At 43.6% G+C, this 17660-nt stretch overlaps 1 long non-coding RNA gene across 4 annotated transcripts in view; it reads left to right on the top strand.

Moving 5' to 3' along the window:
- LOC117069462 overlaps window positions 1-17660 on the top strand; it is a 94134-nt gene that overhangs the window by 45040 nt on the left and 31434 nt on the right. The window contains exons 3-4 of one of the 4 annotated variants that reach the window (XR_004431552.1): window positions 4596-4717; window positions 6306-6450. The exons of 2 other annotated variants lie outside the window; for them this stretch is intronic. This is a non-coding gene — a long non-coding RNA (uncharacterized LOC117069462). The remainder of the gene's footprint in view (window positions 1-4595; window positions 4718-6305; window positions 6451-17660) is intronic. One more of the 4 variants, XR_004431554.1, reaches the window with a different exon arrangement.

The following is a 17660-nucleotide window of genomic DNA, read 5'->3' as shown; positions in this document are numbered from 1 at the left end:
TCCCTCTCTGCTAAAAGAATTCACCCTGGGAAGATGATAGGGACCTTCCTTGGAGATCACACATCTCTCCAGTCTAGAAAACCCTACAAAACTATCTAGGGGCTGGTAATCTTGCATGGAGGAGTGCGGGGAGTTCTTTTGGACCATTCTTATTTGGTTCAAAGTAACTATTTAGGGCCAAATAGTTCCTGAATGTTCAAAAAGTCTTTTCTCTCAAATCTAAGTCTTGTGTTCGGCAATCTCATTTGAATCTCAAAAGTTAAGCACTGACTTTCTTTTTCTTGGCATTCCAGCTATGATAACCTCACTTTTCCCTGGGGCAGGGCATGCCTGGGACTGCAGAGCAGTAGAATGCAGTGAAGTGTGTGGTGTTGATGGTAGAAGGGAGGACCTGTTTAATGTCTCAAAATGACCTTCTAGAGTTGCAATGTTCCTGCCTTTATTTTTATGCTAGGTACCTTAAACCCGTGTAATCTTCAGAACAATCTCAAGGACTAAGTATAGTCATTCCATTGCAGATGAGGAAATGAAAGCTCAAAGGGAGAATGGGGAATTTGTTAAAAGATTCCAGTTGTAAGTGGTGGCAAAATAATGAACCTAGGATAATCTGATTCCAAAGTCTTTATTTTAAACCCCAACAGTAAGGCTGGATACGGTGGCTCAAGCCTGTAATCCCAGAAATTTGGGAGGCCAAGGCAGGAGAATCACTTGAGGCCAGGAGTTCTAGACCCATCTAGGCAACACAGTGAGACTCTGTCGCTACAAAACATAAAAAAATCAGCTGGGCATGGTGGTGTGTACCTGTAGTCCTAGCTACTTGGGAGGCTGTGACAGGAGGATCACTTGAGCCCAGGAAGTTGAGGCTGCAGTGAACCATGTTAGTGCGACTACAATCCAGCCTGGGTGACAGAGGTATCTTGTCCCTAAATAAATAAATAACCCCCAACAGTGGCCTCATATCTTGTTCAACAACTCTCTAGGAGTTTTGTTAAAAATAATTTTGATAGGCCAGGCGGAGTGGCTCTCGCCTATAATCCCAGCACTTTGGGAGGCCAAGGCGGGTGAATCACTTGAGGTCAGGAGTTTGAGACCAGCTTGGCCAACATGGTGAAACCCTGTCTCCATGAAAAATACAAAAATTAGCCGGGCGTGGTGGTGTGTGCCTGTAATCCCAGCAACTCAGGAGGCTGAGGCAGGACAATCGCTTGAACCCAAGAGGTGGAGGGTTGCAGTGAGCCAAGATTGTGCCACTGTACTCCAGCCTGGGCAACAGAGTGAGCCTCCATCTCAAAATAATAATAATAATTTTGATAAAGACCCACTCCAGGAGATCCTGATCCAATTGGTCTGGGTTAGAGCCTGGTCATTAGTATTTTGAACAGTGTCAACCTTGTGATAGGAAAATAAATCTTAGGACCCCCACCCAAAGAGAAAAGTCAAGCTGGGAACTGCTTAGGGCAAACATGCCTCCCATTCTATTCCTAAAAAAAGATAGCTACTAAGATAAAAAAGCTATATACCCACTTCACAATTTGTCTATAAGGAAATTCCTTTTGGACAAAGGACAAACAGAACTCAAAGTCATCCCTCTGCTCACTGAGATAAATGCATATCTGATTGCTTCCTTTGGAAAGGTTAATCGGAAACTCAGAAGAATGTTTGTCTCTTATCTGTCTATGACCTGGAGGCCCCCTCCCTGCTTCAAGTTGTCCCACCTTTCTGATTGAACCAATGTATGTCTTACATATATTGATTGATGTCTCATGTCTCCCTAAAATATATAAAACCAAGCTTTGCCCCGACCGCCTTGGGCACATGTCATGGGACTCCTGAGGCTGTGTCATGGGTGCATCCTTAACCTTGGCAAAATAAACTTTCTAAATTGACTGAGACCTGTCTCAGATATTTGGGGTTCACAACCTAAATTAATGAGTTTCTGAAGAGATGATTAAATATAGAGTTTGTAACCATAATCGTTCCATTGCCCAATGTGCACAGAAAGTCAATATGCTGAAACACCTAGTTGCAGCAGAGAAAGGTTTAATTGTAGGGCAGCTGAATGAGATGGGAGGAAACCTCACATCAGTCTCCCCAAGGAATTTGGGGCTAGAATTTTTTTTTTTTTTGACAGAGTTTTGCTGTTGTTCCCCAGGCTGGGGTGCAATGGCACAATCTTGGCTCACTGCAACCTCAGCCTCCTGAGTTCCAGCGATTCTCCTGCCTCAGCCTCCCGAGTAGCTGGAATTATAGGCACGCACCACCATGCCCAGCTAATTGTTTGGATTTTTAGTAGAGATGGGGTTTCTCCATGTTCGAGATCACCTGATATTGAACTCCTGACCTCAGGTGATCCACCCGCCTCGGCCTCCCAAAGTGCTGGGATTACAAGCATGAGCCACAGCACCTGGCTGGGGCTAGAATTTTTAGTGATTTTGGAGTGGGCCGAAGTTTGGAGATCTTTGCCTGGCCCAAGGGTGCAAGATGAAGTCACAAAACAGGGAGATGATGAAGAAACTGTGTTCTCATGCTGATTCTGCTCTCCTCTGGGGGTCTTCACACTTGTTGGCATCAGCTCCAATTTGGGATCTGAAAAACATCTTAAGCAATTCTTAAAACAAAGGCTTATGATTCTAATGTCAGAGATTCTATCTGTCTTAACCAGAGGCCTCATGATTCTAACCTCAGACAGAAATACTGTGTGTAGGAACAATGAGGATGCAAGTGGTCAGGATCTAGTACTCCATAACTTTCACTTTCTGTTGTTACAAGGAAGTGAGCCAAAGTGCAGCCTAATTAATGCTTAATCATAACTATATTTCTGTCCAGAATTCTTGTTAACATGATTAGTTTATTCAAGCTCAAAGCTTGAGGGTGGCTACCCGGGAGCACAGGTTCAAGTTGCCCTAAACACCCACTCTGATTAGAAATCGCTACAAGAGGATTTTTAAGGAAAAAAGAAGAGGCAGTTCCTAAACTGTTTACCAAGAATTTATACTAAAATAATATAAGCTATTGATTGGGTATGTGTTGTTTTTTGCATCACAAATTCCAACATGAAGATAATGGGTAAGGCAGTTAAGCAGAAACAAAATGCCTTTACACAGTTGCCCTGGGCATGGGCGCAGAGATGTGACCGAAACCCCATACTCATGTCTCTCCAGGCTTGATACATTTTGCATATTTCACATAGCTCGGACTGATCTGAGCTATTTTTCTTTCTCAACAGTCTCTGTAGTCTCCATAATTTAGAGGCACACCAAAGTTTGAAAGCCAGCTCTGCCACTGACTAATTGTGTGGTTTTGGACAAATTAGTTCATCTCCTAGTATCTCAGCTTCCTCATTTATTAAATGGGGGATGATAACAGTTCCAACACCATTGAGCTGTTGTGAGAATTAAATTAATTTAAAATGAAAGCACTTGGAAAAGTACTTGGCACATAATAAATGCTCAATAAGTGTTAAAGATTTGCTACTTTTCCTGTCTCTTAGCAGCAACTAAAAAATATCTTTTAAGGAGCGCCATTTCCTGGACATATTACAAAAAAGGTGAATTGCCTGCATTTACAGAGATTTTTTGATAGTTGATGTCTCAGAGAGCAATATTCTTTTAGCCTCTTCTCTAAATCTAGGTTTATGCCTAATTTAGATCCCACGGTCTCCTGCGGTCCTAACCACTCTAGGAACATGTTATGAAGGTAAATTTAAATTAATCTAGGGATGGAATGATGAGAGCAGGTAAAAGAGAAATAGTTCAATGGTTCTCAACCTTGGCTGTACCTTAGAACGATCTGGAGAGCTTTAAACAATGCCCAGGTCAACTGGGCATGGTGGCTCACACCTGTAATCCCAGCTGTTTGGGAGGCTGAGTTAGGAGGACTGCTTGAGGCCAGGAGTTTGAGACCAGCTAGGCAACATGGTAAGACTCCCTCTCTGTTATATATTAAAAATAATTTTTTAAAAATGCCTAAGTCACGCCCCAGACCAGTTAGTATCAGAATCTGTGGGAACAGGGCTCGGCTACCAGTCTATTTTAATCTCCATATGATTCCAGTGTGTAGTCACTGGCCTCACCTTAGCTCAGCCAAGCTGGTGAGACCCAGTAATCTGTATTCTAACAAGCCTTCTGCAAATCTCAGGACCTTTGGTGTGAACCATCCCATCATCCTCCCAATGTCCAGGCCTCTGATTTCGCTTCTCTGCCCAGTGGGTGTGACTTGAAAGCAAGAGATAAGGTGCAACAACCCTTAGTTTCTGTAAGAAGGTACAAGGAGATCAGTTCTGTGTATCAAATCCCGGTTTATTTTAGCCAGACCTGCCTTAAGGAGGGACAATGAGGGTCTTTTAGCTTAAATGCTTGCTTCTCAAGAAGCAGGTGAGCCAATGAAGAAGGGCCCCACTCTCTCCAAGTGGAGACTATAGTATTTGCCTAAAATACCCCTTCTCTCCAGTCCTAAGTGCCCTGGAAGCTTCTCAGAGGCCAAATATGTAAACAAGTTCCAAACCAACACATCTGCTTTTCATTTCCTGCGGAATGCTAAAACGAGTCTTTTAAGGTTGCTTAAAATATGTTCTCTCCTCCCGCCCCACCCCCCAGGGTGTTTGCTGTGCGTCCTCAGACCACCTCAGCTCCTCCTTCCCTACACCTGGGACTGTTCTGCGCAGACTTGGCTTCAAATAAGGCTCACGGATTTTCCTGGCATTTGCTTTTTTGGCTTAGTGAGTGCACATTCAATATCTTTTTCTTCTTCTCTTGAAAGCACTGTCTTCAGTCTCCTCACTTGTCCCTTTCTCCCCTGGCAAGTGTAATGCTATCGACATTTGAAAGTGGCCTGACTCCCTCCTGTCTGGTAAATGGCCTTGCTGCTGAATTTCTGTAGAACTGTGCAGAAACTAGAGCAGGGGCTAAAGACAGCTGCTCTCTTGGGGCTCAGATGCCCCTCGTGGGGCCCCACCTCACGCTAGGGGCTAGGAGGGGGTGGGACCTGAAGTTTCCTTCCTAAATTTGAGCAATGACTCTATGTGACCTTAGCAACCCTGAACTTTGCTCTGCTTCTGTTTAGCATCTGTTAAGTAGTGACATTTGCCACCAATTAAGGAGGGTGAGGCCCAATTCAGTTGCAAAGAATGTGGAATTGTAAACAAACTTCTAAGTGGAAAGACTAGTTCTAGGGGAAATGTAGGTAGGAAAGGTGCTCCCCGTATTCTCCTTTTAGTATCAGAGAGATGCCGCCTTGCTCCTGTTCAAGGACTCAAATTGGTCCCTCCTCTGGGGCAGAATACTAAGCCTAGCACCTTCTCCTAAACATGCTGTTGTGTCTCATACGTCAGCTTCTCAGGGCCCTGCCAAGAGCGGGTGAGGTAACATAACAACAGCTGTTACTGCCCCAGTGTATCCTCCCTCCAAATGTCAACAACATACACTTTGGAGTGGCCTCTTTGTGTAAGGCCTTGAGCTTTAAGACTCAGCTCTGGCCTTTAAGAATCGTATGTTCCCGTTGAAGAGACAGGATGTGTGTAAAGATAACAGCTGGAGACCATGCCCAACAGATAACAAACGTTAAAGGAATACATAAGTATTCAACAAATATATATGGAGCACTAATTATGTTTTGTTGTAAGCTCTGAGGCTTTCTCCTTAGTTCAGCTAAAAGCCGGGTTCTTATCACACAGCCATGAGAGATTAGGCTTGCAGACATTTTGAAGGGTGAGAAAAATGGAACTTATTGGGCAAAAAGGAAAATAAATGGAAACAGGGACTCTCAGCAAAGTGAGAGTCCTGCTAGCTGGTTTTTCCTGCCTCACCTATTGAATCCCAGGTACTACCCTGGATCAGGAGAGGCCAGGCTCCTCCCTGCTGCAAAGGGTATGAACTTCTGCAGCTCCACCCTGTTCTCCCAGTGTGCAGGCCAGTTGGAGTTTCTCAGGGGACCTCTTTATACTTGGCTGTCTCAAAAACAGGGAGCAAAACAGATAAAACTCCTGGCTTTATGGATCTTATGTTCTTTATATATGTATATATTTTAGGTTCCGGGGTACATATGCAGAACGTGCAGGTTTGTTACGTAGGTATACACGTGCCATGGTGGTTTGCTGCACCTATCAACCTGTCATCTACATTAGGTATTTCTCCTAATGCTATCCCTCCCCTATTCCCCCACCCCCTGGATCTTATGTTCTAATGAGACAAGACAGAGTGTGAGCAAATAAATATGTATAATACATCAGTTTCTGGGAAGTACTTTGAAGAAAATGAAGCAGATTAAGGAGGGTAGAGTGACATGATTAAGAGAATGTGGTTTTCTAGATGGGAGATCAGAGAAGACCTCTCTGGTAAGGAGACATTTGAGTCAAAACCTGAAGAAGGAGGGAGTGAGTCATCTGAGTCTGTGAAGAATTTTCTAAGCAAGATGAGCAGCAAGCACGAAGGCTCTCAGGAAGGAGTGTGCTTGGTGAGTTCTAAGAACAAGCAGGCCAGTGTAGCTGGAAAGTAGTGAGCAGGAGACTGTGGGCAGGAGAGGACGTGAGAGAGGTGACAGAGCAGATCACTGAGGACCCTGCAGATGGTGGTAAGGACTTTGGATTTTGTTCTGAAGCCACTGGAGGGTTTTGAGCAGAGCAGTGACATGATTGGACTCACACCTTGAAAGGATCACTCTGAGCACGGACTCCAAGACTGCACAAGGAGAAGCCTGAGGCCAGTGAGAAGGGTGCTGCAACCATCTGGGATGAGATGATGATGATGGTGGCTTGGACCAGAGAGATAGGACTAAGGGTGCTGAGATGAGATTAGATTCTGATATATAATGAAAGTAGAGTAGACAAGATAGATGAGATATAGGGTTATGATTTATGACATAAAGAGATAAATCAGGAATGATTCCAGTGTTTTTGGCCTGAACTCAAGGTTTTAAATTCATAGGACAGATGGGCTGCTTCTGGTTAAGATAATAAGGGAAGGATTAATGAAAGACCCGAGATTTGGGTTGCACTTTGAAAAACTAGTAGGATTTTGTGACTTATAAAAAGTCTCAAGGGCTTATTTTGAGACCATTTTATCTCCTGGACTGCAGCCTCCTATCCTAGTCACACTTCTTTAAGTTATATCAACCAGGAGCTCTGGGATGGGGGACTCAGCCAGCCCGAAGAAGGTGAATCTGGATTCTTTAGGCCAATCATGAAAATTCTCTACTCTTGCCAGTAACTGGTTTAGAAATGGGCTGGTTTAAGAATAGGCATGTACTGGCCTGGGCACGGTGCTCATGCCTGTAATCCCCATACGTTGAGAGGCCAAGATGAGAGGATTGCTTGAGTCCAGGAGTTTGAGACCAGCCTGCACAATGTAGTGAGCCCTCCTCTCCACAAAAATAAAAAATAAAATTAGCAGGGTGCGGTGGTGTGTACCTTTAGTCCCAACTACTCAGGAGGCTGAGGTGGGAGAATTGCTTGAGCTCAGGTGTTTGACACTGCAGTGAGCCATGATTTGAGCCGTTGCACTCCGGCCTGGACCATAGAGTGAGACCCTGTCTCTAAAAAAAATACAATACAATAAAATAATGGGCATATGCTATAGTTCTGGACAATGGAACATGAAAGGGAACTCTGCAGAAGGGATGTCTGGGAAAATCTCTAAGTCCTCAAAAGGAAGCAAGGTACTCTGGCCTTGAGATGTTATTAAGGACATAGAGCTTGAGCTGCTGTTGCCATCTTGCAAACATAAAGGGGAAGCTAAAGGCAACAGCTGCAGAGTGGCAGAGAGAAAAGGTGGATAAAGATGGTTCCTTGAGAACATTGCTGAGCTACGGAACTACCCAACCCTGGAACTGCATAACTTCAGAATTTCTTTTGTAAGATTAAAAAAAAAATCTCCTTATCATGAAATGTTTTTGAGTTGGGCAGTTTCTACTTGAAGCTCAAAGTACATCGTTTTAGATAAGCAATAAAGATTCTGGGTAGAAGAGGGCAAAAGCAAATATACTTTGAGGCAAGACTTTCTTGGAGACAAGAAGGCTCAAAGCATATTTGGGGAAGATTGGTGGAATAACTTGACATTCATTCATAAATTCATTCACTAAGTATTTGTTGACGCCTACTGTGTGCCAAGCACTGTTCTAAGATCTAGGATTCTGCAGGAAACAAGACTGACAGGGTACCTCTTATGGAGTTTATTACCTTGTAGAGGAAAGAGGGGTGCATGTGGACAGTGGCTACTGTATTGGACAGCACAGGTCTGGGAAGGCCTAATTCAGGGAAAGCATGAAAGGATGAAACTGAGTTTTGGCAATGTCTTTAGGCTTCTGCTGCTCTGCTATGGATTCATTCTCTAAAGATATTTATTAGGTCAAAGGGCATAAACATTTTTAGGACTTATAATTACTTTCCTAATTGGTTACATCAATTTATGATACTACCCAAGGAATATAGGTCCTGATATTACTGGGTTTGGATTTGGGGATTTCCATTTTAATTTGGTAGGGATTAATTTGTAAAGGAGTTCATTTAATAAAGTTAATGTAATTAATTTAGTGAAAAAATACCATGCTTCTTTTAATTTGCTTCTCTTTGATAACTAGTAAAATTGACTACTTTTATGTGTTTGTTAATATTTGTTCTTTTGTGAATTGTTTTGTTAGTTTTTGTTCAGTTATCAGCTGAGGTCTTAATGGGATTCTTATCAACTTATTTGAGTTCTTGACCTGGTTCTTGTTGTAAATATAACTCCTGGTATGTTGTTTGTTGTTAATTCTGGTGATATGTTATATATAACATTTCTTTAAATTTTTTTTTTTTTTTTTTGGAGACAAATTCTTACTCTGTCGCCCAGGCTGGAGTGCAGTGGTGTGATCTCAGCTCACTGCAAGCTCTGCCTCCGGGTTCACACCATTCTCCTGCCTCAGCCTCCTGTGTAGCTGGGACTACAGGCACCTGCCATCTCACCCAGCTAATTTTTTGTATATGTAGTAGAGACGGGGTTTCACCGTGTTAGCCAGGATGGTCTTGATCTCCTGACCTCGTGATCTGCCTGCCTCGGCCTCCCAAAGTGGTGGGATTATAGGCATTAGCCACTGTGCCCGGCCTAAAAAAATTTTTATGTAGTTAAGTACTTTAATATTTTCTGTGTAGTGTACTATATTGCTATACTAGAAGCAATATACTATTGCTTATACTAGAAGCAATTAGTATTGCTTACAATTATAGAGTCATCTTCCCACTACTGTTTTGACAAATTTTCAATCCTATTTTCTTCTGAACTTCACAGTATTAAATGTTTTTAAGACTTTAAGTCAAACAAAATTAATTTCAATGTGTAAGGTGTACATGTAAATTTTTCCTTTCTCTTTTAAATTGCTGGTCAGTTATCCATTCACCATTTATTGAAAAATATTTGGCCACGCACAGTGGCTCATGCCTGTAATCCCAGCACTTTGGGAGGCCAAGGCGGGTGGATCACCTGAGGTCAGGAGTTCCAGACCAGTCCAATCAACATGGAGAAACCTTGTCCCTACTAAAAATAGAGAGATTAGCTGGGTGTGGTGTTGTACGCCTGTAATCCCAGCTACTTGGGAGGCTGAGGCAGGAGAAACACTTGAACCTGGGAGGTGGAAGTTTCAGTGAGCCGAGATCGCACCACTGCATTCCAGCCTGGGTGATACCGAGACTTCGTCTCAAAAGAAAAAAAAAGAAAAGAAAAAGAAAAATATTCATTTATCTCATTGTATCATGATAACTTTATCATACACTGGGTTATTTATGAAGAAAAGAGGTTTGACTCTCAGTTCCACAGGCTTAACAGGAAGCATGATTGGGAGGCCTGGGGAAACTTAAAATTATGGCAGAAGGCAAAGAGGAAGCAAAGCACATCTTCTCATGGTGGAGCAGGAGAGAGGGAGTGAGCGAGGGGGGAAGTGCCACACACTTTTAAACCATCAGATCTTGTGAGAATTCACTCATTATCGCGAGAACAGCATGGGGGAAATCCACTCCATTATCCAATCACCTCCCACCAGGTCCCTCTCCCAATATTGGGAATTACAATTCAACATTTGATTTGGGTGGGGGGACACAGAGCCAAAGCATATCAGAGTGTATATTTGATATGATCTTTCTATTATATTACAGAAATCTGTCTCTCTTTTTTTTTTTTTTTTTTGAGATGGAGTCTCACTCTATCGCCTAGGCTGGAGTGCGCTGGCACTATCTTGGCTTACTGCAACCTCCACTTCCTGGGTTCAAGTGATTCTTCTGCCTCAACCTCCCAAGTAGCTGAGACTACAGACCCATGCCACCATGCCTGGCTAATTTTTATATTTTTAGTAGAGATGGGGTTTTACCATGTTGGTTTGGCTGGTCTTGAATTCCTGACCTCAGGTGATCCTCCTGCTTCGGCCTCCCAAAGTGCTGAGATTACAGGCACAAGCCAATCATCTGTCTATTCTTTCTTTTTTTTTTTTTTGAGATGGAGTCTCGTTCTGTTGCCAGGCTGGAGTGCAGTGGTATAATCTTGGCTCACTGTAACCTCTGCCTCCCGGTTCCAGCAATTCTCCTGCCTCAGCCTCCCGAGTAGCTGGGATTAGGCGCCTGCCACCATGCCTGGCTAATTTTTTGTATTTTTAGTAGAGATGGAGTTTCACCATATTGGCCAGGCTGGTCTTGAACTCCTAACTTTGTGATCGCCCACCTTGGTCTCCCAAAGTGCTGGGATTACAGGTGTGAGCCACTGCGACTGGCCTGTCTATTCTTAAATCAAGACTTCAGTACAGGAAGCCAGGTGTGGTGGCTCATGCCTGTAATTCCAGCACTTTTAGGGGCTAAGGTGGGAGATTGCTTGAGGCCAGGAGTTCGAGACCAGCTTGGGTAACAGTGAGACCCCCATCTCTACAAAGAAAAAACTTCAATTTTTTTTTTATAGGTTTTTATTTTTGATAGATCTTGTTCACCTTCTTTCATTCCCCTCCGCAACAGGTTTTCTTTCTTTTTGTTTTCTTTTGAGTCAAGGTCTCTCTCTGTTACCAGGCTGGAGTGTGTTGGTGCAACCATGGCACACTGCAGCCTCGAACTTCTGGCCTCAAGCAATAATCTCACCTCGGCCTCCCAAAGTGCTGGGATTACAGGTGTGAGTCACTGTGCCAGGCCTGTTTTCTTTCTTGCCTGTTTAGAATTTTCCTTTTCTTCCTTTCTTTTGTCATATGTTTAAAAACATCCTTCTGGGATTTTTACCAAGATTCTGCTAAATATGTAACTTAAATTGTAGGAAACACATATTTATATAATATTTAGGTTTCCCATCCAGGAACTTCTATTTTTCCATTCATTCACATCTTTTCAGACAACATAGAAGTTTTTTTTTTTGTTTTTTTTTGTTTTTGAGACGGAGTTTTGCTCTAGTTGTCCAGGCTGGAGTGCAATGGTGTGATCTTGGCTCACTGCAACCTCCGCCTTCTAGGTTCAAGTGATTCTCCTGCCTCAGCCTCCTGAGTAGCTGGGATTACAGGCATGCACCACCACGCCCAGCTAATTTTGTATTTTTAGTAAAGATGGAATTTCTCCATGTTGGTCAGGCTGGTCTCGAACTACTGACCTCAGGTGATCTGCCCGTCTTGGCCTTCCAAAGTGCTGGAATTACAAGTGTGAGTACCATGCCTGGCCATCACATAGAAGGTTTTATAGATTTCTTTATAAAGAAATGTATGTATATATGTATATATGTTTGCATACATACATTGTATCTTAGACTGGGTGCCATAGAAACAGACTCTGAGATGGAGAGTTGTCTGCAGAGGGTTTTTTACAGAAGACACACCTGTAACAAGATGTCCTGCAATGGAGTTGCAACTGGGACCTTAGCTGATTCCAGGGTGGGAGGTGGTGGTGGGGATTGGGGGAGAACCTCTGAAACTGGAATGGGACTTTGAAGTTCAGTGGTTTACAATTAAAATACAATCTTTGAGTGGACTAGAATGCTTAAGTCAGCCTGACCATTATATATGTTCTCTCCTTAGATAAACCTCAGAGACAGCCAGATTATTCAGAGATGCTTAAGAAACATGAAATCGTACCAAGGAGTGAGCTAATTTCAAGAATTATCTCCCAGCTAAGGCAGGTTATGGCTAAGGCTGGAAGTATACATGGAAGTCTGCTTGGCAAAGAGGTTCTTCCCCACTTAGCCATGTTTAGGGGGAACTGATGTGTTTGCCTGGTTGACTAATTCCCCCACATGCACTAGGTCTTTTTCCAACTAGGGTTCAAGTTTCCGTTTGAGGCATTACTGTTACATTCTCCTGCCTCCCTGAAATTATTCCCAGAACATCTGGACTGGAATACTGTCTCTTTTTAATCTCTTCAGTCACAAATTACAATCTTTAGATTTACCTTCAAATATGTAGCTAATCACATTTGTGGTATAAGGATCTTACTAATTTAATTTTGAGATTAATTTTCTTTCTAGTTTTTTTTGGAGGCAACTTATTGTGATCTCTAAGGATTGACAATGTCCTCTACAAAAATCATAATTTAATATGATGTCCAATATTAGGTACTCTTTATTAAGAAGACTCATTCTATCTCTACTAGCACTTAAAAATGAATGTATACGGAATACTGAATGCCATTTTTGCATTTATAGAAAAAAAATCAGGCCGGGCGCGGTGGCTCAAGCCTGTAATCCCAGCACTTTGGGAGGCTGAGACGGGCGGATCACGAGGTCAGGAGATCGAGACCATCCTGGCTAACACCGTGAAACCCCGTCTCTACTGAAAAATACAAAAAAAAAAAAAAACTAGCCGGGCGAGGTGGCCGGTGCCTGTAGTCCCAGCTACTCGGAGGCTGAGGCAGGAGAATGGCATAAACCCGGGAGGCGGAGCTTGCAGAGCTGAGAACCGGCCACTGCACTCCAGCCCGGGCAACAGAGCGAGACTCCGTCTCAAAAAAAAAAAAAAAAAAAAGAAAAAAAATCAAACAATTTCTTTTGAGCTTAATAGGTTGTGGTATTTCCAATTAAGATATTCTTTTATTTGGGGAATTAAGTCCTCCTTCTATTAATGAATTATTTTGAATGCGCAATGTATGTACATGGCACAAAATTCAGAAGGTATGTATATACAGTGGAAGTCAGTCTCCCTTCCTCGCCTGACTTCCATCCACTTAATTCCTTTCCTTAGGGCAGCTGATACTATCAGTTTCTTGCGATTATTCCAAACGTGTCTTATGTATTTTCAAATATTCTTCCCTATATACATAAATAGTAGCATACCAGCTTGTACCCAGGAGGCAGAGGTTGCAGTGAGCTGAGATCATGCCGTTGCACTCCAGCTTGGGCAACAGAGTGAAACTATGTCTCAAAAAAAAAAAAAAAATTAGTAGCATACCATTCTGTACTATTTAACATATTGCTTTTCTTGATTATCAATGTTTATTTGATATAGTTTCATATCAGTAGGTACAGAACTGTTTCGTTCCTTTTAATGGTGGCATATAACTCAATATGAATGTAATAATTTATCAATCCCTTATTATAATGAACAATTAAATAGTTGTTAGCCAATTTGCTTTTACAAACAATGCTGTAACTAACATCCTTGTGCAGGTCATTTTCCATACATCCAACTATATCTGTAGGATAAATACCTAAAACTGGAATTGTCAGATCAAGTCCATTTTTGGTTTGAAAGTTATTACCAAATTACCGTCCATAGATTTATGCCATTTACCATCCCATCAGCAACATATAGGTGTGCTGGTTTCTTCTTGACAGTATTGGATATGATGAAGCTTTTTGATCTTTGTTAATCTGGAGGTGAAAAATGACATCTCATTTTAGTTTCAAAGTGCTTTTATCTTTAATAGTTAGGTCAAGTTTTTCATATGTTTACCAGCCATTTGTATCTCATGTTGAAGCTAAAGTTTGTAGTATAGTGTGATTTGGCCTCTGGATCTCAATTTTTGCCTTGCAGAACCCAGAACATGCCTTTTCCTTGTCTATAGCTTTTGCATTCATTTAATTATTTTTATTTTAAGAGATGGGTCTCACTATGTTGTCCAGGCTGGCCTTGAACTCCTTGACTGAAGTGATCCTCCTGCCTCAACCTCCCAAATAGCTGGTAATACAGGTAAACTCAACTGTGCCCAATTCGTTTAATTTCATTTTGACTGCAAGTAACACAAAACCCCGACTCAACTGACTTTTACGATGGGGAAAATCAATTACTTACATGATGACATCATGTCGTGGGCTAGAGTAGCTCTAGGGTTGGTTAATTTGGCTACTCAACAAAGTCATTGAAGTCCCTGATTTTTCTGTCTTTCTGGTTTGGCACCCTCCAGGTAGATTATCTCGTGGTCACGAAATGACCACATATCAGCCAGGAATTTCACTGACACAGTAAAGCATCTAGCTGAAGGAAACAGTTTCTTTCTTTCTTTCTTTTCTTTTCTTTTTTTTTTTGAGATGGAGTCTTGCTTTGTTGCCCAGGCCGGAGTCCATTTGTGCGATCTCGGCTCACTGCAACCTCCACCTCCCGTGTTCAAGCGATTCTCCTGTCTCAGCTTCCCGAGTAGCTGGGATTACAGGTGCCTGCCACTATGCCCAGCTAATTTTTGTATTTTCATGGAGATGGGGTTTCACCATGCTGGCCAGGCTGGCCTCAAACTCCAGACCTCAGGTGATTGGCCCGCCTCGGCCTCCCAAAGGTCTAGGATTGCAGGCGTAAGCCACCGCACCTGGCCAAAACAGACTCTTTCTTACCATGAGTCTCTTTAAGAACAAAGAAACCTTTTCCCAAGCCTGTTCCTGGAAGTTCTTTCCTGAAATTTCATTGGCCAGACTCAGGTCTTATTATGCTCATTCCTAAACCAATAATTGGCAAGGATCCTGGGATCATGATGATTGGCTCATGTTAGTCAGGATTTCCCCCTGAATTATATAGAGTAGTAGTAGACACTCTCTCTCCATGCCTTCCCAAAATAATTGACATACTGCCAGCAAGGAACATAGGGATTGGTTATGGGATAGACAATCAACTGTGACTGCCACAGCATTGCACACGCTATTCCTTTTGCCTGAAACCTCTGTCCTCCATTTATTTTCCCACCTAACTTACATCCTTTCAAGTCTAGGCTCTGAGTAGCTCCAAGGAAACCATCTTTATGCCCTCTAGGTTGGGTAGATAACTTCCTTCTACTCCCTGACAGCCTGTGCTACCCTCATTACACTGCACTGTAGGCTTTGCTTCTCAGCCTCCTGCCACTCTGCAGCTCCTTGAGGGCAGGGCCTGGGTCCTATTTGTTTCTGTATCTCTAGCCACTAGGACAGTGCACAGCACTGGGCAGACACTTAACTCATGCCTGCTGAAAGAAATCTATTTGCTAGTATTTTATTTTAAAATTTCAAGTCTAGATTCACAACAGAGATCCATTTCCAGGTTTTTCTTTTGTGTGCATGTGGGTGAATGATTTGTTTGTTGGGATTTGGAATTAGCATGATCTTTTCCACATAAACCAAACTGGGGAGTTTCCAGAACAAGTTGTTTAACTTGTGGATTATTGGCTCCTTAAAAGCCCAGAGGCTCAGGCCGGGCGCGGTGGCTCAAGCCTGTAATCCCAGCACTTTGGGAGGCCGAGACGGGCGGATCACGAGGTCAGGAGATCGAGACCATCCTGGCTAACACGGTGAAACCCCGTCTCTACTAAAATATACAAAAAATTAGCCGGCGAGATGGCGGGCGCCTGTAGTCCCAGCTACTCGGGAGGCTGAGGCGAGAGAATGGCGTAAACCCGGAGGCGGAGCTTGCAGTGAGCTGAGATCCGGCCAAGGCACTCCAGCCTGGGCGACAGAGCGAGACTCCGTCTCAAAAAAAAAAAAAAAAAAAAAAAAAAAAAAAAAAAAAAAAAAAAGCCCAGAGGCTCAACAAGTATTTCCTGAACACGGACCCTTGTGTTGGGGCACTGTATAAGTTGGCACTTTATACAAGAGTATTGTGAGAGCTTGTCTCTGAATGCATAGTTTATGCTTTAAGGCAGCATTTTTCAATTGTGGGTAATCAATTTTGTGGGTCAAAACCATCATTAAAAGGGGAAAAAAAGAATTCAATGGAGTAGAACAAAATATATCAGAGTATATTACTCTTGCTAAAGCTTTTGGCCCAGTTGTGTGTGTGTATGCGTGTACGTGTGTGATGTACCAGATCAAGATATAAAATGTACTTTTACAAATGCGTCGCATTTGTAAAAGTTTAAAGCCATTGCTCTAAGGGTCAGTGTATTTTCTTTGCTCTTTCTCTTTGACTTTTTTTTTTTTTTTTGAGACAGAATCTTGCTCTGTCTCCTGGGCTGGAATGCAGTAGCACAAACTTGGCTCAGTGCAACCTCTGCCTCCCAGGTCCAGGTTCAAGCGATCCTCCTGTGTCTGGAATTGGTGGGTTCTTGGTCTCACTGACTTGAAGAATGAAGCCACAGACCCTCGCAGTGAGTGTTACAGTTCTTAAAGATGGGGTGTCCAGAGTTTGTTCCTTCAGATATTTAGATGTGTCTGGAGCTTCTTCCTTCTGGTGGGTTTGTGGTCTCACTGTCAGGAGTGAAGCTGCAGACTTTCTCGCTGAGTGTTACAGCTCATAAAGGCAGCGTGGACCCAAAGAGTGAGCAGCAGCAAGAGTTATTACAAAGAGCCAAAGAACAAAGCTTCCACATTGTGGAAGGGGAGGTGAGCGGGTTGCCACTGACTGGCTCTGGCAGCCTGCTTTTATTCCCTTATCTGGGCCCACCCACATCCTGCTGACTGGTCCATTTTACAGAGAGCTGATTGGTCCATTTTGACAGAGTGCTGATTGGTACCTTTACAATCCTTGAGAGTCACAGAGTGCTGGTTAGCTAGATACAGAGTACCAATACCAATTGGTGTATTCACAAACTTTGAGCTAGACATAGAGTGCTGATTGGTGCATATACAAACCCTGAGTTAGACACAGAGTGCTGATTGGTGCATTTACAATCCTTGAGCTAGACACAGAGTCACAGAGTGCTAGTCCTCCAAGTCTCCACTAGGTTAGCTAGATACAGAGTACTGACTGGTGTATTTACAAACCCTGAGCTAGACACAAAGTGCTGATTGGTGCACATACGATCATCCGGCTAGATATAAAAGTTCTCCAAGTCCCCATCCAGTTCAGGAGCCCAGCTGGCTTCACCCAGTGGATCTTGCACCAGGGCTGCAGGTGGAGCTGCTGGCCAGTCCCTAGCCGCGCCTGCACTCTTCAGCCCTTGGGCTGTCCATGAGACTGGGCGCCATGGAGCAGGGGGCGGCGCCGGTCCGGGAGGCTCAGGCCGCCAGGGAGGAGCTCAGACAGGGAGGGCTGCAAGTCCCGAGCCTTGCCTCGCAGGGAGGCAGCTAGGGTCTGGCGAGAATTTGAGTGCAGTGTCGGCGGGCCGGCACTGGGGAACCCGGCACAACCTCCGCAGCTGCTGGCCCAGGTGCTAAGCCCCTCACTGCCTTGGTCTGGCGGCGCCGGCTGGCTGCTCTGTGTGTGGCACCCGCAGGGCCCGCGGAGCCCATGCCTGCGCCTGCCGGAACTCACACTGGCCAGCGAGCGAGGCGGCCAGCCCGGGTTCCCGCCCGCGCCTCTCCCTCCACACCTCCCAGCAAGCAGAGGGAGGAGGCTCAAGCCTCAGCCAG

This window comes from Trachypithecus francoisi, unplaced genomic scaffold (assembly GCF_009764315.1).
Source record: "Trachypithecus francoisi isolate TF-2019V2 unplaced genomic scaffold, Tfra_2.0 Lachesis_group3, whole genome shotgun sequence".
NCBI classification, from domain to species: Eukaryota; Metazoa; Chordata; class Mammalia; order Primates; family Cercopithecidae; genus Trachypithecus; species Trachypithecus francoisi.
The sequence above is the reverse complement of the archived record's forward strand: the minus strand, read 5'-3'. Positions and strand labels throughout refer to the sequence as shown.